The sequence below is a fragment of the Arachis hypogaea genome, chromosome 13, assembly GCF_003086295.3.
Source record: "Arachis hypogaea cultivar Tifrunner chromosome 13, arahy.Tifrunner.gnm2.J5K5, whole genome shotgun sequence".
NCBI lineage: Eukaryota > Viridiplantae > Streptophyta > Magnoliopsida > Fabales > Fabaceae > Arachis > Arachis hypogaea.
In genome coordinates, this window is record NC_092048.1 from 61,473,847 (window position 1) to 61,498,171 (window position 24,325).

Sequence of the window (24,325 nt, forward strand, 5' to 3'; positions counted from 1 at the left end):
TTATCTTTAGGCATTATAATTCAGAATTGTGTAATGTTATGCTATTTTTAATGATGTTTAGATTGAGTTTTGACATGGCACTTGATTATTAGTTTTGTTTAAACACCAAATTGGTTTAAAATTTTAAATTTGGTCATTTGATTAGTGTAATTTAAGAAGTGCATATCATGTTTAGTTAAGTGAATTGAATGAAACTACCTATTCACGGATGTTTTAAACATTCCACATGGTTGCCATTAGATTATTTTAAATTCCTATCCTTATGCTTCCATGCCATGCATGCACAAACAAATTTGATCACAACTCACTTCACAGATGGAAAAATATGCTCTAAGTGGAGATGCTGTTCATTTTGGATGCTCACTAAATGTATTTTTTGTTTTTGCATTCTTTTTTATTTTTTCACGCTATATAATATTGTTAGAAAATATATGTACATTTATGCATAACATACAATATAGTACTCAAAGGCCCCAAAATTTCAATTAGCAAGTCCACAATACATACAACACTGATTACTACTATAAGAAAAATAAATTAATTAATAAACAAATAAGAAGAAGAAGAAATAAGAGAGGATTGGCAAGGAAAGCATTGAAGAAACGAAAATGGAGAATGGGAGTGTATCATTCACATCCAAGAAGAAATAATGAGCTTTTTGACTTTTCAAAGCATAGAAATGGACTTGGTTTTAGATTGTGAAGGTGCGATTCAGTTGTGGCAGGTCCATGCATGCTCTATATGAATACTTAATATAAGCCTAACTAATTAGATGAGATTTTTTATGAGTACACTTTTCATTGTTATTATTTCTTGTAAGTTATGTATAGTAATAAATTTTTAATGATTTTTTTGGAAAAAGTATTAATAAAATATTTTTAGTTGAAATTTGTTTAATAGTACTGTATCTAATTAGTTTGTGTATGTTTGATTGTAAGTCATAGAATGTACGGATATTATTAGAAGTCATGACACAGATCTTGTTGATGAGGTTTGGTCTCTAGTATATTGCTGTTTTTTCGTGAACCGCATATATATTTGAATCAACCATTAATCCTCATGTTCATCGAATGATGTCTGTTTTGAAATGATATGAAATACCAAGAGTTGGAATGCGGTTTGAGCATTTGAAGCTGGCTAAGGATATTTATGCAACATATGCAAAGAAAGTCGGTTTCGATTCAATAGCGTAGTAGATGGTTATTTCTATTGGTACCCAAATGGTTATTTTGTAATAGCCTTGATGTGGTGTGTATAATTAGTTACAATTATGTTAAACTGGATATTCGATTTAATAGTATAGCGGATGTTTATTTCTATTGTTACCCAGATGATTATTTTGAATTATTTGGGTGTAATGTGTGTGATTCGTTAAAAGTATTATAAACTGGATGTTTGGTTTAATAGAAAAGCGAATGGTTATTTCTTTTGTTACCCAAATGGTTATTTCAAATAATCAGGGTGTAGTGTGTGTGATCAGTTGCAAGTATTTTAATATGGATGTTCGATTCAATAGGATAGCGGATGGTTATTTTTACTGGTACCCAGATGGTTATTCGTAATAGTTTTGGTGTAGAGTATGTGGTTAGTTACAAGTAATAAAGGCTGGATGTTTGATTCTATAGGCTAACAGATGGTTATCTCTATTATCACCCAAATGATTATTTAGAAGTCTTGGTAGTGTGTAAATAGTAACAAACAGTAGAAGGACTAAGGTCTTAAGACTAAGGTCCAATTTGAAAAAGGTAATTTGTGAAAAAGGTATTTGTGGTCTTAAGACTAAGGTCTAATTTGGGTTAACAACTTAAATAAGCTCTTTTGGAAAAAGAGCTTAAAGTAGAAGGACTTTTATTAATAGCAACTTATAAATAAGTTATTTTATGTTTTTTTTAGTTATAAAAATATTTATTTTAAAGTTGTAGTGTTTGGATAAATAACTGAAAAAATACAATTTTTTTACACAATAGAATGGATATTAAAATTCTAATTCACAATAATCTTGATGGCAATGCAAAAGAAATTATTGTATAGTTAGTATTTGTTGTTTTATTGTGCATGTAGGTGAAAATAAAAAATAAATATAAAATGTGTGTCAATGTATATTTTGTTGCTGTTTTTTAATTTTTAGTATTTTGGAGCTATATGGCACGAGAATATAACACTGATGTATTAAGGCAACCAAGAAAATATTGGCCTCAAAGATTCTAGTCTTTTTCTTATATCTGCTATGCTACGGAAGATATATCAAAATCAAACCTCAGAATTTTCCTTTTGTAACTATCTATAATTAAGATAAAAAAAACTAATTCATGAAGACATAGCAGCAAATACGAAATCCACCTGTCTAACCATAAACTTAAGTAATGATCCAAATAAATATGGGCATTGTCTATCAGATACACCAACCATCCAATACTCTACTAAAGCGACCATCCAAATTGCTTACAAATATTACTAACAAACCAATAGGAGGAGCACAGCCGTCAATTACAGCCACACCAATCATTAATGTAAACTACTTTCACACAATCCATCAACTTGGCAGCTCCACAAATCAATTTTTTCTTTCACAAAAGGGCATGCGAATAACATGAAAAAAGAAGCCTGTAACTTGTAGCCAAAAACGTTAATTATATCATAATTTTATAATTTAGTTGATATAACATTAATTGTTGGAACGAGAAGGCATCATAATAAAATACTGGTGTATTGAGGCAGAAAACAAATTATTAGCATTGAAGAAGCTAGCTTTTTCCTATTTTGTGATCTGCTTCGGAAGATTTATCAACATCAAACTTCCCAATATCCCTATTGTAACCATCTATAATCAAGATAAAAATCTAATTCAGGAAAACAGATCATCAACTACGAAGACCAACTGACCAACCACATACTCAAGTAACAATCCAAATAAAGAAGCGTAATTTCCATCAGATACAACAATCAACCAATAACTAACTTACTAAAGCAACCATCCAAAATGCTAACAAAATTTATTAACAAAGCAAGACGGGCAGCAAAGACGTCAATCACAACCACACCAACCATCCGTGTGAACTACTTTCGCAAAATGCAACAGCTTTGCAGACCCATAAATTAGTTTCATCCTCCACAAAAGACCATGCCAAAAATAAATCACAAATTATCTATCCAGTGAAGGTGTAATCCGTTTTGATTATCTAGAACGAAAATATTTACTGAACAAACACAACCGCAGAAAATACTAAAAAAATAAATAAAAACCACACAATATATGTCTTTGTAGGAGCCTTCAAAGTAATAACATGAAAACAACATTCACGGTCATTGAAACAAATTCTCCCAGTTTTCCTTGACTTACATTATCTATCAAAACCAATGACCCAATTAAATACTGATCTAACTATCCAAATAAATGTGACCAATATCTATGATTAAGACAAACCATTGCATCACATAATAAACAAGAGTGTTTACAAAGGATAAAATGCAAAAAAACACATATAAGGTTTCCTTTCACTTCTGATCACTAGATTCAGTGATGCACCATTCCACTTTTCTAATAAATTTGAACAAATATGAAAAAATACATGCTTTAACCTGAATATATTTGTAGTTTGAATTACACACCAATAACAAAAAGGTTCAGGTAATTCTTTGGCTAAAGTAACAACGGCAATATAGCAAAGACCGGAAATTGTTGTGAATCCAAAATTCAAACTAGAGTAACAGCTTGTAAGACTAACCATCCAATAGCCTACAAAAATAAACATCCTATAAATATCAACCAAATTTCAACATTTGTCAACTACTTTACGTCAAATTGTATGCAGAGGTCCGCACGGGAAAAAAATTGAAAATTTAGCTGCTATATATACAACATTACCAAACTTTTTCAACCATTCCCGCGCTAAAGTTAGATCACCATGAATTGCAACGATCTCAACCAACATCATACTACATATGCTGCAAGATACTAAAATTAAACCTAATGATTTCTCAGTGCGTATAATCACTCATATCAGAAGCAAAATCTGTCCATAGTACAACATGCAACAGAAATTACGATTCAATCAATGAACAAGTTACCCACTTACCTCGGATGTTAGTTTACTGCCGGCGATGATGTTCGTGGTGGTCCCGGTGGATGGTCAAGGAGCAGGCAGCTAATCTTCCACGGTCAGATGCTCGGCTGCCACCAGTGCGATGGATTCTGCTGGATACAGCCGCTTTCGCGCGACGAGATGTGCAACGGAGGAGTGCGTGGCTGGGCTGCAAATCGGGTCGCCGGCGTAGCGCGCAGGGGCTAAGCTCCAATGACGTGGAGGTGTGCAATGGCAACAGGGTGAGGGACTTGAGGGGAGCGATCAAGGACGCTTGCGAGGATGGGTCGCTTTCCGAGGTTGCAGCTTCTGACGCACGTGGTTCTCCGTCGATAGGCGTCTCTGCAGCGACTTGGAGGGTTTTGGATAGGGGAGACAGCGTGGGAACCAACAGGATTGGGTAATTGGGGTAAAATTTGAAATAGGATTAATTTGGTGGTGAGGTAAATTAAACAGCAATTAGGAATTAGAGTTATTTGGCGTTTAATTACTCTTTTAATGAAAATTGGACCCAATAAACAGCCCATTGTAGCTATTGTATACATATCCCATTATTTTCCTAGTGGGACTCAAAAAATAAATGATAACCAATTGAAATGTTCTTTCGTAAATATAAAAAAAAAGATTATTTGAGTATTTATTCTATTTTTCTATTTTCTTTACTTTCCCTTTTTTTTGTTGTTTTTTATTAATTTGTGAATATCACACCGAGTTTTTCTTTCTAAGAAAATGATTATTTCATTTTTTTTTGTGTGGATAATAGTTAGAAAAATATCTTGGAAAGAAATCAAATACTTTTAAATAAATTTTATAAAATATTCGTGAACAAATATTTTATTACTTACATAAAAAAAAATAAAAGTGATAAATCAATTTTTCCTCTTTAAATAAAAAAGCTAGACAATCAAACAAAATACACAACTAAATTTAAATTATGTATTTTATATTCATACATTATTTACTTATAGATAAACGAAAACTTATATAACTAATTTTAATGTAATATGTAACACCCTAATTTTTACCATATCATGATCGTACTAAAAGTAAGGTGTTACTAACTCATTTTTCTTATGAACTGTTTAATATTGAGCCTTTAGTTCGATGTCACGTTTCAATTTTTTAAGAAAATGCCTGAAAATTTTGTTTTTATCAATTAAAATCACATATCAAAGATTATCAAGTAATAGTAGTCACATAGTTATTACTAATAATAATGCCATACAAAAGAATTCAATATAAAACTCGAATATAATTCTTATCCCTCTGTATAAAATAAATCTTAAATAACAAAGGTGAGGGAATTCTATAAAAGCAACTCAACTCATAAATAAGTCAAATAATCACCAGCAGCTTCAAACTGAGTCTTTGAACCTGTGTCACTAAAAGGGTGGAACATTTTAGGGTGAGAACAAACCACACGTTCTCGGTAGGGAATAGGAATGCCATAAAAGTAAGAAAATAAAATGCAAATAATTACCCTTACTCAATAAAACTATTTTTATTAAATTCCTGAAAATACTTTTATTTCTACTTTAGATAAATAATTACTTTTCTTTAAATTTCTAAACTCAAAATAAATTTTAATCACAAAATTAGTCATACTAACCATCTCTCAGCCACATAATCATTTCTCAATCACAACTTTCCTTTATTTTTTGTTCTTCTTCTTTTCTTTCTTACCAAACCGAACTCAAAACATAACTTAAAGCAAAATCTCTTCTCAAAAGATTGAGTTTAAAATATTATGCTTTTCTTAATAAATTGAATTGAAAACAAAACTCTTTTCGTAATAAATCGAAATCAAATAATATTCTTAAATCAAATTTGTTTTAAATAACATTTTAAATAAAGTCTTAGTTTTATGAAAATTCGGCAGCATTTCCTCTAAAATTCAGACTATGCTACCCTTCCAAGGTCCCTACCAAATCATTTTCAATTCTCAAAAATCATTGATAAATTCAAAAAACCATATCCATTATCAAAGCATTTATAAATCTAAAAGCTAACTAGTTTCAATATCAAATTATTTTTAACTCTCCATTTATTACCAATAAATCAACCAATACTTTCTCAAACTCTTTCCAACAGTTTTAAATCCAACTCATTCCTCACTTTAGAAATATAAATCAAACCTTTCAATATAAAACCATTTTCTCGATATGTATAAATATGTAAACTTATTCTTTTCTCAACATAGAAACATTTCTCAAAATAAGTTTACAAATCGGATTTTTAAATTAAAATCACTTTTTTGTATATCTTTTTATAAAAACTTGGATAGGACCCCCTTAACATTCAAATTCACCACCCTTACGGGCTCCTTCATTCTCTCAACAATTCCCAAATCATTGCAACAGTACTTACTATTATCAAATGTAACACCCTACCACACAAAGTCTTATGCTTAAGTCATAAAACAGAGGTGGCGAGGTATTATGACCTCTAAAAATAAAATTTAGTACGTATAGTATTGCAAAGATGTTCATAACTAGGAGCCTTTGAAGAAAAAAGGGTAAATCAAAACCGTTTAAAAAAATCGAAAAGTGCAACACTCTGATCGATAACGTAAATGAAACGGATATAGGACAAGCTACATGAGAAGATACACAGAAGAGTGCCAACAATACATATATCAAGGCTAAGGACTCGGTTTGCGAAGATAACCGGTCCGAGCATAGCAGTATACATACATATATAGTAGGAAATCCCAAAACAACCTAAAAGACAAAATACAAAAAATCTGTTTCTCCAAAATAACCTCTAAGAGGAGTTAATACAAAATGCATATACAGTGGAGAATATGAATATCTAAGCAAAATACATCAACCAAAATAAAATCCCAAGATACTAAGGATCTCCACCAAAAGGAAGTCTCCAGCATGTCTCAACGAGGAGCCTCACATCCTACATCTAAAAACCACAAAATCCGCATGGGTGAGAACCGGAGGTTCTCAGCATGATAACAGTACCCAAATATCTAACATGTAATGTCCTGGAAAAGCCGAAGGCAATCCTAGAACTTCCAGAGTATAAATAAAGTGCATAAACATGCTAAACCATAAAAAATGTAAATAGGCAACTAACTTAAGGATCTTCAGGCTAACTAAGTATCCCCTTTCCAAATTCTGCAAACCTCCCAACCGCCAACAGTAATAGAAATGAAAACATAAATATATCAAACAAGAAATGCACAAGTAGAAAACAGATAAGACAATTAGGCATTTAGCAAGTAATGGTGCAAGCAATTAGGCATTCCAAACAATTCACATATAATGCAGATGATGCATGCCTGTCCTAGCGGCTGATGAGTCTCATCTGTCGGTTATCAAGCCAACCCGATGTGTCCGATAGCTAACCCAGACACCGTCTCTCTGTTGCGTGGTAATACCGTTAGAGGGAGTACGTGCCCTGTCACCATTAGAGGGTATTTGTGCCTTGTCACCAATTTACCATTAGAGGGTATCTGCGCCCTGTCACCATTAGAGGGTATCTACGCCCTGTCGCCCTCACAACTAGAGAGAAAACACAAGCCCATTGGCATCTAACACTTTCCATCATGATTTATTCATTAATCCTACAGGCAAATCCCGGCACACTCGCCACATGTTCAAGCTTCCTAATTCAATCATAATCACATGCATATACATACTCATTTGTAAACAACTTTCATCTCAGCCATCCGGCTTACAAGTCACAATTTATTATCAACCATAAACCATCATCACACACAGCCATCCGGCTCATACCACATTCAGCCCTTTCGACTCAGGTCATACCCAGCCCTTTCGGCTCATCTCATACATAGTACCCCACCATCCTCCTCCACCACACATATCATCATTTTTCATCATAACTCATCATAACAGCCCCTTTCTTCATCCATAAGCTACCCTTTCCCCTAGCTTACTCTCATTCACTAGGCATTTTACATCAATTTAAGACTTAGGGGATGAAATTGGGGTTTTATAAGTATAAAACAACACCTCAGAAGGTTACAAGCTTGTTGGAAATGTGAAAGACTTAAAAACAACATTACATACTTTACCAACCAATCCAACCACTCACAATCATTTCTACCATCATTCATACATTTTTAACTCAATCCAAATTATCCAACAAACACATCAACAATTCCAAAGCCTTATCGTAGGGTCACTAGCCTACATTTTCAGAACCACATTACATTTTAAATACAGGAAACCAAAACCATATCTTGGCCGATTCCTGTTCCACCCGGAACACCTCTAATATCAACCTTCCAAGGTTTCCAAACTCTACCAACAGATTTCCAAGATTGGGGTTCCACACCAAAGCTTTCCAAAATCACCAATCAAGCTCCAAAAGACACATATATAACGCCTAAGCCACAATATGACATCAAGACACAATAACTCAATACCCAATACCTCAAATTCAACACTTTCACTAGGGTTTGAGATCTCTTACCTTATACAAGAGTCAAGGGAGCAAGAACAAGCCTTCCCTTTAAGTTAATTTGATCCTATAACACAAAGGAGCTCAAAATCTCAACATTTTTGCCCATGAAACTCGAAACTAAGGGCTGGGAATCGAAGGAGAAAACGTGGTTAGCTCAAGATTGATTATATGGGTTTTGTAGAGCTCGACACTGCGGTCGCGAGGTCACAAACGGTGCGTCAATCGGAGCTTCGAATCAAAAGATATGATCCAAGGAAGTTGGAACAAGGGTTTATGTTTCTCCCCCTTTCCCTTTCTTTGTGTTCTACGTGTGTGTGTTGATTTGGGAAGGAAGAGAGTTGAGCTCTCTTAATGAATGGGGCTTGGCTGGGCCCTTGGGCCCAACTTGGGTCCGGTTGGTCCGGTTTGGCCCGTTCGGCCCAATTTTGGGCCGATTTCTTTAAAATTGGTGTCGAAATTCTCGTTTTAAATTTCTCTACCACATTAAACCATAAAATCTTCATTTCTCACTTTCTAGAATATATTTTAATTTATGGGTTAATCAGCCATTAATTAACCGGATTTTACATTCTATCCACCTAATTGGAAATTTTGCCCACAAAATTCGTTCAACTACCTGAGAATAGGTGAGGGTAGTCTGCTCGCATTTCTGACTCAAGCTCCCAAATGTGCTTCTCAACACCGGCTTGACTCCATGCCACTTTCACTAATGAAACCTCTCTTTTGCACAACTTCTTAATACTCATGTCATCAATCCTGACCGGAGTCATCGGCAGAGTCAAATCTTTTTGACTTGTTCAGTAGTTTCAGTTATCATCTCAGGCCCCAACAGACTTTTATCCCCAGCTTCATACCAGCATAGCGGGGATTGACATTTCTTCCCATACAGAGCCTCATACTGAGCCATTCTGATGCTCGCATGGTAGCTATTATTATACACAAACTCCACTAGCGGCATATACCGATCCTAGCTCACCGGCTGGTCCAAAACACAAGCCCTCAACATATCTCCTAGGGTTTGGACCGTTCTCTCAGATTGACCATCTGTCTTAGGATAGTAAGCTGTACTTAAGCTCGAACGGGTTCCAAAAGCCTTCTAAAATGCACCCCAGAACCTTGAAGTAAAACGGGGATCTCTGTCAGAAATTATAGTCGTAGGCACACCTTGAAGTCCCACAATCTCCTTAATATACAAGCGTGCTCACTCCTCAAGAGTATAGTTCATCCGAATGGGTAGAAAGTGAGCCGACTTTGTCAGCCGGTCCACAATTACCCAGACGGTATCAAAACCAGTTCTAGTCCTCGGCTTTCCCGACACAAAATCCATCGCAGTGCTCTCCCACTTCCATTGCGGAATCTCCAAGGGTTGCAACGTCCCGGAAGGTCTTTAATGTTCAATCTTCACCTTTTGACAAGTTAAGCACTTCGAGACATACTTTACCACATCATTCTTCATACCATGCCACCAGAACATAGCCTTTAAGTCATGGTACATCTTACTACTCCCAGGGTGAATAGAAAATCCGCTTTTGTGTGCTTCCTTCAAGATATCTTGTCGCAACGTCCCAACATCTGGCACAATGATCCTACCCTTAAATCTCCATAGCCCATCTTGATCCTCTGATACTCTCCACTACTTCCCTTGTTCAATAGCTGGCAATACCTTCGGTAACATGTCATCGTTTTGATAAGCCTTCAGGAGTTCGGATTTGAAATCGCTTGAGATCTGTAATTAGCTCAAACATAGAGTCCCAGACACTTCCTGAACACCGATCTCCAAACTCTTGAATGCCCTGAATAACTTCTCTTCTCGGAGCATCATCCAAGAACCATACAGTGATTTCTGACTTAGCGCTTCTGCCACAACGTTCGCTTTTCCCGGGTGGTAATTCAACTCAAAGTCGTAGTCCTTCAGTAACTCCATCCACCTCCTCTGTCGCATATTAAGCTCTTTTTTATCAAAGAGGTATTTCAAGCTCTTGTGATCAGAGAAAACTCAGAACTTAACTCCCTAGAAATAATGCCTCCACACTTTTAGCGCAATCACAATCGCAGCGAGTTCCAGGTCATGTGTTAGGTAATTAAGTTCATGATATCTCAACTACCGTGAGGCATACGCTGCCACATTTCTGGTGCTGCATTAGCACGCACCCCAAGCTTTTAGTGAGGCATCACAATACACTTCAAGTAGTTCATTCGGTTCGGGTAGCACCAACTCAGGCGCGGTGGTCAACTTTTGCTTCAACGCTTGAAAGCTCTCTTCACACTCAAAAGTCCAAACAAACGGCGCGTCCTTGTAGGTTAACCTTGTCAATGGCAAAGCTATTCGCAAAAAGCCTTGATGAATCTCCGATAGTAGCTAGCTAAGCCCAGAAAACTCCTTATCTCGGTCGCTGAGGTCGGTCGCCCCCCCTCTATCACTGCCTCCACCTTAGAAGGATCTATTGCTACCCCGTGTTTACTCACTACATGGCCAAGAAACTTCACTTCGTCTGCGAAAATATCGTTCGCTCCATGAGTCCGCGTGAGTGGTTCCCTCCTCAACCTAGCTAATAGTCACTCGCATTTTACCAATCCTTTTAGTGCCTCACCTTCGGAGTCTCTCGCTTCCGCTGCGTCACTCTGATCACATTTTATTAAGGACCTACCTATTCATTTATGCTAGCCAAACCTTCTATTAAAATAACTTAGGGTCGTCTAAGACAGATCATAATTATTTGACCATGTGTTATGAGTGAATACCAGTCTCCAGTATTGTCTAAACTGGTAAAGAATTAAGTTATCAGTTTTCTTATTACCTCAAATCTGAGGATCGGATCCGGCAGTACCTTGGTCCCTCCTGTATGGGCAATCTCTGACCAAATGTCCTGACTTCTCTCAATTGTAACAAACCCGAACCATAACTACACGGCCTATTTGAGTGATGACGTCCATATCTCTGACAACTCAGAACATCAGAAGTAGCCCCTGTTTGTTTTCCCTTATCGTTTCCTTATAAATCCTCATTTGTCACAAAGTTATTCCGTTTTTGGGGAAAATGTTGTTGGTATCCTCTTCTCTTAAACTCTTGGCCCCTTGTTGTGACTCCTTGGTTGTGCTCCCTACGGTGGGACTCCTAACGGTCATACTCCCCCTTAGCAGCCTTCCACATACATTCTTCAGCGACACGGCTCTTGTTCACAAGTTCAGAGAAGACCCTAATCTCCATTGGTCCAACGGAGCTCAGAATGTTACTCTGAAGTCCTCCCCATACTTGATGCACTTCCACTCCTCGAAGTCTCCCAGAGCTCCTTGGCACATGCGGAAAAATCTAAATAGCTCCTCAAACTTGTCTGTATACTCAGATACAGACATAGTTCCCTGCTTCAACTGCAATAGCTCCAATTCCTTGGCTGTCCTTGCGGAATTCAGAAAGTACTTCTTGTAGAATTCCCCCTGAAAGGCATCCCAGGTGATAGGATCATCACCCTGCTGCAGGAGATGTCAGGTTCCCTACCACTAATGCGACGCTTCTCCGGTGAGCAGATAAATAGCAAACTTGACGCACTGCTCTTTCGACACCAACTGCGCTTGCAGCGCTCGCTCCATGGCCTGAAACCAGGTATCGGTTTCAGTCAGATTGGTGGTTCCCTTGAACTTTGGCAGATTAGCCTTTAGAAAGGTCGCCAATGTCATCTGACCTTGAGTCTCGTTTTCGCCATTTCCCCCATTGTGATTATTGTTCATTTGCTGCTCGAATGCCTCACCCGTGGCCTGCATAGTAGCAGCCATATTTTGCAACGTAGCCATGAAGTTCATGGGGTCATTCGGGTTAGTTTCCGGCCCATGAGTACCGACACGTCCTCTCCCATGGCCTCGATCATGTCCACGAGGCGCCATCTAGTTCCTATACACACCAAGGGTTTATCTTGAGAGAAAAAGATCTAATCCAGTAAAAATGTTCGTATCTTCTTCTTCTATGTGTTGGCGTTACTTTTGTTCAGTGGAAGTTGACGGTGACGTAGCTCCCCTTCCTCTTGAATTCGACCAATTAAAGTTCTAGGAGGCAGACACAATTTCTTACGCTTTCCTCATCAGCAGCTCGGTCAGAAAGTTTCTTCAGAGCTTTCGTTGATTTTGATTTCATGCGGAGATAGGGGGTTTGTTTTAAAAGTTAAATATTTTAATTTAAAAATGCTTAAAAAGATTATTGAATAATTGCAAATAATTTACGAGAGTCTAATATTACTAATTGATGTGAATTTGTTGAATTGTGGTTGTGAATGGTGTTTAATTGGTGTTGTTTGTTAAACTGAGACATGAATTGAGTTTGGATTGAGGTTGTGAATGTTGCTGGAATTTCTAGTCATGTTAATTTCTTAGTTTGATTGATGATTTAACATTTGTTTAATGTAAAATCCGGCTAATTAATGACTAATTAACCCATAAATTAAAATATATTCTAGAAAGTGAGAAATAAAGTTTTTATGGTTTAATGTGGTCTAAAAAATTTAAAATGAGAATTTCGACACCAATTTCAAACCCATAAGTACCGACACATCCTCTCCCATGATGGAGGGTGACGATTTCTCTCAAGGGTTTATCTTAGGGATGTCAATGGGGCAGGGCGGGGGCAGGGGATGCCTCCTTGCTCCCCATCCCCGCCCTCAGATTTGCTCCCCATCCCCGCCCCCATTCCCCGCCGTGGGAGAATATTACTCCCCATCCCCATTCTCCGCGGGGACCCCATTCCCCTTCTACATAATAGTTCTAACTAATTATTAATTTCCATATGAATAGAGCTGCAAGTATCTATCTTATACAAAAACTGCAAGATTTTATACAAAAAGTCTAAATGACACGATGGTGACTTCTTTCGAAATAACACAATGGGGGGACGCAACGATGAGCCAAGGACAAAACAGTGGACGAAGTGGAAGACGCGACAACAGAGAGGAGAATGAACACGACGGCAAAGTTACGAAAAGGAACGCTGCAAATAGAAATTACAACACGGTAAGATGATGGCACGGTGAGTGTGACGATGCGATGAGAAGGGTGACGGGGGGGTGGCTGCAGAGAGGTTGGATAAAGTATGGACAAAGATCTCTGAATTGAAGAAGGGTTATGCAAATAAAGATTAGAAGTTTTGGGTTTCTATATATATGTCTGTGTGAGAAATGACTAAAAAACATATATGAGAAATAAACTATTAAGGATAATTCAGGAAATTCATAAATTTCGGGAAATAGCGGGGACGGGGCGGGGATCCCCGCTCGGGTCCCCGCGCTTGCTTTGGGGGAATTTTGTCCCCCATCCCCATCCCCGCGGAAAAAATTCCCCACAATCGGATCCCCATTCGGGACAGTCCCCGCAGGAATCCCCGCGTCTCGGGAAATTTTGCCATCCCTAGTTTATCTTGGCTCTCTTTTTCTTTTTCTTTCTTAGTTTCATTGAATAATACAAGAAGGAGGAAGATTTTGTGATTAATGATAGTGATCTGGTGGCAAAACTATAGCAAGGGTCATGGACTTATATGTATATACATGTTTATATGCTTACACGTTTCCATTTCTTTCTTTCTTTACTATATATATATATCTTAGGAAAAGAATAAAAACTATAATAATAATAATAATAAATAATTTAAATTTTGCTTATCAAAATAGTTTTTAATAAATAATTTAAATTAATAAAATAAATCATAATTAAATTATACTTTAAAAATTTAAAAATTTTATTTAATTATTTTTATTAAATTTTTTAAAAATAAAATCTCAATATAATAGAATAACTCATAAATAACTAATTATTTAATTTTTAAAAATTTAGACCTTACATAATAAATGAGCTCTTCTATTTTTTTTCTTGATTTTTCTGCATTTTGTACATTTTCCTCTTTTTCCTGCACATTTTTCCTTTTTCAATCAAAATTTTTAGATTAAAATTTGTTTTTGATCAAAATTTCGGTCATTTCATGCTCATTCTATTTTCAAGAAATCAAGCAGTGAAATTACGATCTATTTTTGAAAATAATGTATGATGTGAGTTCAGATTAACTGAACCAAGACAAATTGGATTATTATTCTAAATCAAATCAAATCAACGAAGTTTGATTCTTTTTTTAATGAACATAGTTCTTTTGTAGTTAATGCTCGTGTGGTTGTTTGTATATGAGTTTAATAAGTTCTTTTTATTACGTTTTTATTTGTGTAAATCAGTGTTCATGATTTTGATGTGAATTTGAATAGAACTGAAGAATTTTGAATTGTTTTCTCAATCAATTAAGTTATGTTTTGCTTATTGAGAGTTTTGATGTTGTTTAAAATAATTTTGAATTGTTTTCTCAATCAATTAAGTTATGTTTTGCTTATTGAGAGTTTTGATGTTGTTTAAAATAATTTTGGTGGTAAAGAGATTTCTCTCATATGTTGCTTATTTTGGTGTGGGTACTTTCATATACGATTCTCTCATTGATATTTTTTGTTCTCTTTGCTATACATGTTGGTGCTAAATAGACGTAGTTCTTATGTTTTTTACTTTTATGTGGTTTCCATTTACATCCAAGTTGACAAAATTCGTTAATTATGAAGTTCAATATTTTAGTGTTACTTTGATTATATTCCAGTGTTGTTTTGTTTAACTTTCTGTTACAGTTTTTGAGTGATGTTGATGAACAGTTCATGCCAAAAATTGGGATGACTTTTAACGTCACTTGAAGAAGTTGAAAAATTCTACAAAAATTATTCTAAACTTATAAGTTCTTCTACCAAAATAAGAAACTCAAATTGGAAGGAAAATAAAAGTAAGAATTAACTCATTACATGTAACAGAGAAAGAAAATAGAAATCCAACATATCACCTACTAAGAAGACAAATCCTTTAGCTGGAGTAAATTGTTCTGCAAGAATTTGTGTACATAAAGTGAATAATACTCGAGTATGGATTATTTCAAAGATTGTTTGGACTCATTCACATCTATATTGTCCTAATCAAGCAAAGTTGTTTAAACAACGCCAAGAGCTTAACATGTATATACACTGTACAATTGAGAAAAATGATAAAACTAATATTAGACCAAATAAGGCATATCAATCATTGTTGCAGTAGCCGATGGTCATCGTGAATTATCCTTTATTGAAAAAGACGTTAGAAATAACATTATGAAGGAGGTTTATAATGTTTTTGAATAAGATGATGAAAAAAAATTGAAAATACTTATTAAAAATGAAAGAAAAAAAATTAAAACTTCTTTTTATGAACTTGAAATTGAGACACACCATTCAATTAAAAATGCATTTTAGACTTATGCAAAAAGCTGTGTTATTTTTGAGTATTTTTGCAACATCGTGTCATTTTGGCCACTTACAATACAATAAGGTAATTTGTTATGCTGATATAAAATTATTTCGGTGCTATGGAATTAGTTGTTGTGTTGTTTAGTTTGATGCGGTCTCTTTTAAATAATTATCCCCTCACAGTCATTTTTGGAGTTGTATGAAATAAATTTGGTGCTAAGTTGAATTACTTGCAGGATGAGATAGGAAATTATTAAAAATAACCCAACAATTTCATGCAATACAGCATAAGAACTTAAGATGAAATAGTGTAAAACCCCAGAATTTAAAAAGTCATTAATAAATTATTTATGATTTATTATAATTACTTGAGATTATATTTTTGAGATTTTGTATATATACCGGACAAATTCTTATTTACAATTTAGGATTTTTATAATTTAAAAATAATGAGTATTCTATATGTCTTAATTTTAATATTTTTAACCATATTTTACAAATAAAAGAAAATTGATTTATTTATCTCTAATTTTTATTAAATTAGCATTTGAATGAAAATAATTTACAAATTGTAATTGAAAGGTATTTTAAAGATGAAAATTTAATAATTAATTATTATTTTATCTTGTTTTAATTATTTTATAGAATTACACTACTAACCCTATTTTTAATAAAAATACCTAAACTAACCCACACCACCCTAAAACCCTAACACACATTGCACTTCCCTCCACCCTTTACACACGACACTCACTCACCAACACACACACGATTCTGTGAAAGAAAGAAAAAAAAAAGAAGAAAGGGAGAAACAAGAAGTGGGAGAGCTGCGGCGGGGGAGAAGAGAAGAGAGGGAGGACGGCGCCAGTGGGCATCACTGTTGTCGTGTCGTCGAGAGACCATAAGAGAAGGAGAGAGAGAGAGCGTGCTGAGTTGAGGAAACAGAGAAGTCGCGCCATTGCTGCACCACGCCTCGCTGCCACCGTCATGTCGTTATCGGACCTTGGGGGAGACCACGCCACGGAGCCGTCGCCGATGAACCATCTACGAGCGAGCAACAGAACCGCGAAGAGAGGGAGACGCACGAGGAAGAGAGATAGGGAAGAGCTTGAAAAGGATGGTGAGGAAGAGGTGATCAGCCAAGAAGTGGAGGCGTTTATACAAGAGTCCAATAGGGTGACTCCAATCCAAGAGCAATGTGAGTGGATGACAATATCCTCCATGAGCTTCATAGGTCCACATCAAATTGCTATCTTAGAAATGGATCATCAACTTAAGATCCTTCTTAGGGTGTTCAACAATGAAGAAATGGGTGTCGGTTGCCAAAGGAGATCATTGTATAAGTGGTGAAAGACTCAATTGGGATGATCACAAGGTTTAATTGGGTGCTTCAAAGGTGATTCAAAAGGTTGTTCGTCCAAGTGCAAGAGCAAGAATCAACGGGAGGATGATAGAGAAACTGAAGTATAGGATCCCGGTATAAGTTTCAATGGTCAATAATTTTGGATCCCAATGTTTTGCTTGAGGTTGCTTGAGAGCTTAGTGTACTTCGTTTGGGATCCTGGAGGATTTTTGAAGAGCAAACATGGGTGGCGACTCAAGGATGAGTGGAAGCATAAGCCACTGGTGTGCGAAATCGTGATCATTCCTTCCTTGGTAACGGCGCTAAAAACTCAATATGCACGTTCATGTTCTTAATTCTGTTTCACAACTTCGTACAACTAACCAGCAAGTGCACTGGGTCGTCCAAGTAATAAATCTTACGTGAGTAAGGGTCGATCCCACGGAGATTGTCGGCTTGAAGCAAGCTATGGTCACCTTGTAAATCTCAGTAAGGCGGATTCAAATGTATTAAGAGATTATAGTGTACTAAAAGATAATTAAAATAGGATAGAGATACTTATGTAAATCATTGGTGAGAATTTCAGATAAGCGTATAGAGATACTTTTGTTCCTCTGAACCTCTGCTATACTGCTGTCTTCATCTAATCAGTCCTACTCCTTTCTATGGCAAGCTGTATGTTAGGCATCACTGTTGTCAATGGCCACCTGTCCTCTCAGTGAAAATGGTCCAATGCGCTGTCACTGCATGGCTAATCATCTGTCGGTTCTCGATCATACTGGAATAGGATTTACTATCCTTTTGCATCTGTCACTACGCCCAGCACTCGCGAGTTTGAAGCTCGTCACAGTCATTCAATCCCTGAATCCTACTCGGAATACCACAGACAAGGTTTAGACTTTCTGGATTCTCAAGAATGGCTGTCCATGGGTTCTAACTTATACCACGAAGATACTAATAACTCGGACTCGGTCCCCTGTATTAGATATCCAAGAGATACTCATTCTAGCTTGTTTGCATGTAGAACGGAAGTGTTTGTCACGCACGCGTTCATAAGTGAGAATGATGATGAGCGTCACATAATCATCACATTCATCATGTTCTTGGGTGCAAATGAACATCTTAGAAGTGGAATAAGTTGAATTGAATAGAAAAATAGTAGTACTTTGTATTAATTTATGAGGAACAGTAAAGCTCTACACCTTAATCTATGGAGTGTAGAAACTCTACCGTGGAAAATACATAAGTGATAAGGTCCAGGCATGGCCGAATGGCCAGACTTTCCAAAAGTCTAAGATAGCATAAAACTAATCAAAGATCTGATCCGAAGATGTAAATACAATAGTAAAAAGTCTTATTTATACTAAACTAGTTACTAGGGTTTACAGAATGACTAATTGATGCAGAAATCCACTTCTGGGGCCCACGTGGTGTGTGCTTGGGCTGAGCATTGAGCTTTACACGTGTAGAGGCTTCTTTTGGAGTTGAACACCAGTTTGTAACCTGTTTCTGGCGTTTAACTCCACTTTGCAACCTGTTTCTAGCGTTTGACTCCATAATGCAGCATGGAACTAGCGTTCAACACCGGTTTACGTCATCTATCCTTAATCAAAGTATGGACTATTATATATTGCTGGAAAGCCCTGGATGTCTACTTTCCAACTCAATTGAGAGCGCGCCATTTGGAGTTTTGTAGATCCAGAAAATCCACTTTGAGTGCAGGGAGGTCAGAATCCAACAGCATCTGCAGTCCTTCTTCAACCTTTGAATCTGATTTTTGCTCAAGTCCCTCAATTTCAGCCAGAAAATACCTGAAATCACAGAAAAATACACAAACTCCTAGTAAAGTCCAGAAATGTGAATTTATCATAAAAACTAATAAAAACATCCCTAAAAGTAACTAGATCCTACTAAAAATATACTAAAAACAATGCCAAAAAGCGTATAAATTATCCGCTCATAACAACACCAAACTTAAATTGTTGCTTGTCTCCAAGCAACTGAAAATCAAATAGGATAAAAAGAAGAGAATATACTATAAATTCCAAACTATCACTGAAACTTAGCTCCAATCAGATGAGCGGGACTTGTAGCTTTTTGCCTCTTGAATAGTTTTGGCATCTCACTTTATCCATTGAAGTTTAAAATCATTGGCATCTATAGGAACTTAGAATTCAGATAGTGTTATTGATTCTCCTAGTTCACTATGTTAATTCTTGAACACAGTTACTTTATAAGTCTTGGTCGTGGCCCTAAGCAGTTTGTTTTCTAGTATTACCACCGGATACATAAATGTCACAGACACATAACTGGGTGAACCTTTTCAGATTGTGACTCAGCTTTGCTAAAGTCCCCAATTAGAGGTGTCCAGGGTTCTTAATCACACTTTTATTTTTGCTTTGGACCTTGACTTTAACCGCTCAGTCTCAAGTTTTCACTTGACACCTTCACGCCACAAGCACATGGTTAGGGACAACTTGGTTTAGCCGCTTAGGCCAGGATTTTATTCCTTTAGGCCCTCCTATCCACTGATGCTCGAAGCCTTGGATCCTTTTTTATTTACCATTGCCTTTTGGTTTTAAGGGCTACTGACTTTTTCTGCCTGCTTTTTCTTTTTTCTTTCTCTCTTTTTTTTTTTGCTATTTTTTTCTGCAAGCTTTGTATTCACTGCTTTTTCTTGCTTCAAGAATCATTTTTATGTTTTTTCAGATTATCAAATAACATGTCTCCTGTTCATCATTCTTTTAAGAGCCAACATATTTAGCATTCATAAACAACAACTTCAAAAGACATATGCACTGTTCAAGCATTCATTCAGAAAACAAAAAGTATTATCACCACATCAATATAATTAAACTAAATTCAAGGATAAATTAGAAACTCATGTACTTCTTGTTCTTTTGAATTAGAAACATTTTTCATTTAAGAGAGGTGGAAGATTCATGGAATTATTCATAGCCTTAAGACATAGTTACTAAATACTAATGATAATGAAGTAGAGACACAAAACATAGATAAACATTTAACATAAAAAAAAAACGAAAAACAGAAGAAATTTAAGAATAAGGAATGAGTCCACCTTAGTGATGGTGGCGTTTTCTTCTTGAAGAACCAATGATGTCCTTGAGCTCTTCTATGTCTCTTCCTTGTCTTTGTTGCTCCTCCCTTATTGCTCTTTGATCTTCTCTAATTTCATGGAGAATGATGGAGTGCTCTTGATGTTCCACCCTTAATTGATTCATGTTGTGACTCAAATCTTCAAGAGAAGTGTTGAGTTGTTCCCAATAGTTGTTGGGAGGAAAGTGCATCCCTTGAGGTATCTCAGGGATTTCTTGATGATGAGCTTCCTCATGCGTCTCTTGAACTCCATGAATGGGTTCTCTTGTTTGCTCCATCCTTTTCTTAGTGATGGGCTTCTCCTCCTCAATGGGGATGTCTCCTTCTATAAAAGCTCCAGCTGAGTAACATAGATGGCAAATAAGATGAGGAAAAGCTAGCCTTGCCAAGGTAGAGGGCTTTTCGGCTATTTTGTAGAATTCAAGGGAGATAACTTCATGAACTTCTACTTTCTCTCCAATCATGATGCTATGAATCATGATGGCCCGGTCTACAGTAACTTCAGACCGGTTGCTAGTGGGAATGATGGAGCGTTGGATGAACTCCAACCATCCTCTAGCTACAGGCTTGAGGTCCAGTCTTCTTAATTGAACCGGTTTGTCTTTGGAGTCTCTTTTCCATTGAGCTCCTTCCACACATATGTCCATAAGGACTTGGTCCAACCTTTGATTGAAGTTGACCCTTCTAGTGTAGGGGCATGCATCTCCTTGCATCATGGGCAAGTTGAACGCCAACCTCACATTCTCCGGACTAAAGTCTAAGTATTTCCCCCGAACCATTGTAAGGTAATTCTTTGGGTTCGGGTTCTTACTTTGATCATGGTTCCTAGTGATCCATGCATTGGCATAGAACTCTTGAACCATTAAGATTCCGACTTGTTGAATGGGGTTGGTTAGAACTTCCCAACCTCTTCTTTGAATTTCATGTCGGATCTTCGGATACTCATTTTTCTTGAGTTTGAAAGGGACCTCGGGGATCACCTTCTTCTTGGCCACAACATCATAGACATGGTCTTGATGGGCTTTGGAGATGAACCTTTCCATCTCCCATGACTCGGAGGTGGAAGCTTTTGTCTTCCCTTTCCCTTTTCTAGAGGTTTCTCCGGTCTTAAGTGCCATCAATGGTAATGGCAAAACAAAAAAGGTATGCTTCTACCACACCAAACTTAGAATATTGCTCGCCCTCGAGTAAGAGAAGAAAGAATAGATGAAGAAGATATGGAAGAAAGGGAGAGAGGGTTGTGTTTCGGCCCAAGGAGGAGAAGAGAGGGTTGTGTTGTGTGAAAAAGAAGAAGAATAGAGGGGTTTATATAGTGAAGGGAGAGGGGGTAGGTTCGGCCATATTGGGAGGGTTTGGGCGGGAAAGAGATTTTGAATTTTGAAGGTAGGTGGGGTTTATGGGGAAGGGTAGATGGATGTGAGTGGTGGAGAGATGATGGGAAAGAGAGATTGAGGTGATTGGTGAAAGGTTTTTGGGGAAGAGTGTTTATGGGATTGTGTGAAGAGATGAGAAGGTGAGTGGAGGTAGGTAGGGATCTTGTGGGGTCCACAGATCCTGAGGTGTCAAGGATTTACATCCCTACACCAATTAGACGTGTAAAACGCCTTTGCATGCAATTCTGGCGCTTAAACGCCGAAGTGATGCTTGTTCTGGGCGTTCAACGCCCATGTGCAGCATGTTTCTGGCGTTCAGCGCCAGCTCTTCCCAGGGTGTATTCCTGCCGTTTGAACGCCTGGATGTTGCTTGTTTCTGGCGTTCAACACCAGATCCATGCTCTGTTCTGGCGTTGAACGCCAGCCAGATGCTCCTTACTGGCGTTTAAACGCCAGTAAGCCCTTCCTCCAGGGTGTGATTTTTCTTCTGCTGTTTTTGATTCTGTTTTTAATTTTAGTATTTTTTTTCGTGACTCCACATGATCTTGAACCTAATAAAACATAAAAGATCAATAAAAGAAAAAATAAAATTAAATAAATAAAAATTGGGTTGCCTCCCAATAAGCGCTTCTTTAATGTCAATAGCTTGACAGTGGGCTCTCAAGGAGCCACACAGGTGATCAGGTCAATTTTGTAGACTCCCAACACCAAACTTAGAGTTTGGATGTGGGGATTTAACACCAAACTTTGAGTTTGGCTGAGGCCTCCCAACACCAAACTTAGAGTTTGATTGTGGGGGCTTTGCTTGACTCTGTACTGAGAGAAGCTTTTCATGCTTCCTCTCCATTATTACAGAAGGATAGCCTTGGGCTTTAAACACAAGGTAGTCCCCATTCAATTGAAGGACTAACTCTCTTCTATTAACATCTATCACAGCTCTTGCTGTGGCTAGGAAGGGTCTTCCAAGGATGATGCATTCATCTTCCTCCTTCCTAGTGTCTAAGATTATGAAATCAGTAGGGATGTAAAGGCCTTCAACCTTTACTAACACGTCCTCTACTAATCCATAAGCTTGTCTTACTGACTTGTCTGCCAATTGTAATGAGAATATGGCAGGCTGTACTTCAATGATCCCCAGCTTCTCCATTATAGAGAGTGGCATAAGATTTATATCTGACCCTAGGTCACACAGAGCTTTCTCAAAGGTCATGGTGCCTATGGTACAGGGTATTAAGAATTTGCCAGGATCTTGTTTCTTTTGAGGTAAAGTTTGCTGAACCTCTGTATTCAGTTCATTAATGAGCAAGGGAGGTTCACCTTCCCAAGTCCCATTACCAAACAGCTTGGCATTCAGCTTCATGATGGCTCCTAGATATTGAGCAACTTGCTCTTCGGTTACATCTTCATCCTCTTCAGAGGAAGAATAGTCTTCAGAGCTCATGAACGGCAGAAGGAGGTTTAGTGGAATCTCTATGGTCTCTATATGAGCCTCAGATTCCTTTGGGTCCTTAATAGGGAACTCCTTCTTGCTTGAGAGACGTCCCATGAGGTCATCCTCATTGGGATTCACGTCCTCTCCTTTCTCTCTAGGTTCGGCCATGTTGATTATGTTAATGGCCTTGCACTCTCTTTTTGGATTCTCTTCAGTATTGCTTGGGAGAGTACTAGGAGGGGTTTCAGTGATTTTCTTACTCAGTTGGCCCACTTGTGCCTCCAAATTTCTTATGGAGGACCTTGTTTCACTCATGAAACTTAGAGTGGCCTTGGACAGATCAGAGACTAAGTTTGCTAAATTAGAGGTATTTTGTTCAGAGTTCTCTGTCTGTTGCTGAGAAGATGATAGAAAAGGCTTGCTATTGCTGAGCCTGTTTCTTCCACCATTATTAAAGCCTTGTTGAGGCTTTTGTTGATCCTTCCATGAGAGATTTGGGTGATTTCTCCATGAGGGATTATAGGTGTTTTCATAGGGTTCACCTATGTAATTCACCTCTACTATTGCAGGATTCTCAGGATCATAAGCTTCTTCCTCAGAAGATGCCTCTTGAGTACTGTTGGATACAGCTTGCATTCTATTCAGACTCTAGGAAATCATGTTGACTTGCTGAGTCAACATTTTGTTCTGAGCCAATATGGCATTCAAAGTATCAATTTCAAGAACTCCCTTCATCTGAGGCATTCCATTATTCACGGAATTTCTCTTAGAATTATACATGAATTGATTATTTGCAACCATGTCAATAAGTTCTTGAGCTTCTGCAGGCGTTTTCTTTAGGTGAATGGATCCACCTGCAGAATGGTCCAGTGACATCTTGGAGAACTTAGACAGACCATAATAGAATATATCCAGAATGGTCCATTCTGAAAGCATGTCAGGAGGACACCTTTTGGTCATCTGCTTGTATCTTTCCCAAGCTTCATAGAGGGATTCACCATCTTTTTGCTTGAAGGTCTGAACATCCACTCTAAGCTTGCTCAGCTTTTGAGGAGGAAAGAACTTAGCCAAGAAGGCCGTGACCAGCTTATCCCAAGAGTTCAGGCTATCTTTAGGTTGTGAGTCCAACCATGTTCTAGCTCTGTCTCTTACAGCAAAAGGGAAAAGCATGAGCCTGTAGACTTCAGGATCTACTCCATTAGTCTTAACAGTCTCACAGATCTGCAGGAACTCAGTTAAAAACTGATAGGGATCTTCTGATG

The 24,325-nt window shown here is 37.3% G+C and overlaps 1 non-coding gene across 1 annotated transcript; it reads left to right on the plus strand.

Annotated features, from left to right (window-relative positions):
• The first annotated feature begins 23,993 nt into the window (after nucleotides 1–23,993).
• Nucleotides 23,994–24,101, plus strand: LOC112738655 (small nucleolar RNA R71). Its single transcript, XR_003169601.1, has one exon. It is a non-coding gene; the product is annotated as a small nucleolar RNA R71 (small nucleolar RNA).
• Nucleotides 24,102–24,325: the final 224 nt, after the last annotated feature.